Raw genomic sequence first — 1,810 nt, forward strand, 5'->3', positions numbered from 1 at the left:
TCCTGTGGTTCTCTAATTCTTGGAGTGCTTTGGAGTTTTCCACTTTTTGAAATTTTTTCCCACAAATAAGGATAAAAAAGCATATGCTTGTATTATGTAACAATTCATTGTCTAAAATAGAAATGTGGATTTAAATATTTATTTTAATAGGAATTTATTACCTGTTTTACATATTGAGGATCTGTGGAAGTTTTACTCAAAAACAAGGTTAAATGGTGGGGACACTTTTCAACAACTGACTGAGCCCACCTGCCTTCACAAGTCAGGTGAGGGGCAGAGGCTGAGCCAGCCAGAACCTGGGGACCTAGGCTGCCTGACCATGCCCGGTAGCCTTCAGACCAGAAGCCTCAGTCCCAATGGCTCTGTCTTGCTTAAGGGAGTGAGGGTACCTCCCTGCACGGTGGGGTGGCCCTGAGCTCTAGCTGGAGGGGTCTCCAGCTTGCAGACCCCATGGGTGGATGCATGGTGTGGAGATGGGTGACACGGTATCAATATAGTAGGTGATCTGATAGCACAGTGAAGCCAACTTCTCACAGCTGGAATCTCCGGGCTCATCCACACTGGACTCTGGTGTGGTTTAGTTAGGGACTGAAAGGTCAGTGTTGTCCCTGGGTAGTTGATGTGGCATAAGCAATAAGAACCTGAGGACTCAACCCTCTGCAGTTAGACTACCTGCAGCCCCACCCTCTTTCCCTCGCAAAAGAAGGAAGCCAGGCAAGAGAGCAGAGGCCCAGGGCTGGGGAGTGAAAGGGCCAATTTAATGAGAAACTACAAACTGAGACTGGCCACGATTCACAGTGACAGGAGGCCATGCAGTGGCAGTGTGAGACCAGGAGAGGGAGGGGTGGCAGCAGGATACAGCAGTCCACGTGAGCAAGTTCACAGACAAACCAGTCAGGAAATAAAGACTGTGGGCTCAGGCCCAGGGCAGGGCTGGTGTCCAGCAGGGCACTTCCGCCACTTGTGGCTGCTCCTTCCTCGTCCCCAGTCCAGTGCCGCAGCTGCTCCTGCCCCTGGAGTAGGCACAGTGACAGCCAGCCAGCCAAGGCGAAGGGCCCAGTGCTTACTGGGAAGAGGATCTGGAGAGTGTACTGCAAATTGAGTGTGCCCACGAGGCGGCCCCTCCTCTCTGCCATCTCTGGTCACAGCTGGGACACAGCAGCTCCTAGGCAGCGGTTATGCCCACACACAGCAAGGGCATGGTATATACAGACAGATGGGCTAGGCTCCTGGATATTCCTTCTGGTCCCAGCAAAGCATGGGGTTCACGGACATGTGGCTGGAAAGGGAGCTGGATAGGGGCCAGAGGTGAGTCCCTTCCTGGAAAGCCAGGGCCCAATCCCTTACCCCATGGCCTGCAGGTGTGCAGACTTCCCTACCTTACCCCAGGTGGCTCCTGGGCACTGTTAAAGAGTTCCCGAGAGTTCTGAGGGCCAGGGTCATTCCTTCCGACCATCATACCTGCCTCTAGCACCCCAGAAACAAACCCAGGCCTTATGACCCTGTCCTGCTTGGATCCATCCCCCACTCAGCCCAGCAGATCAGAAACGACTGTGGCTACAGCCTAGGCCCCAGGTCTGGGGAACCAGCCACCGCTCTGGCTGCTTTTGGTCCCAGGGAGACTCAGGACCGAACCCGTACATGGTGCAGAAATGGAGGAAGAGACCCCAGCAGGAAGACTGTGCAAGGAGACACTTTCCCTGCTTATCTTTACACCAAGCAAACCAACACACAAGCTCAGTGCCATCCCCCTGCCACTCACTGACCCTTGGCTTTAAATCCAACAGAATTTTTGCCACAAGAGTCAGAT

This window comes from Camelus ferus, chromosome 18 (assembly GCF_009834535.1).
Source record: "Camelus ferus isolate YT-003-E chromosome 18, BCGSAC_Cfer_1.0, whole genome shotgun sequence".
Taxonomy (NCBI): domain Eukaryota; kingdom Metazoa; phylum Chordata; class Mammalia; order Artiodactyla; family Camelidae; genus Camelus; species Camelus ferus.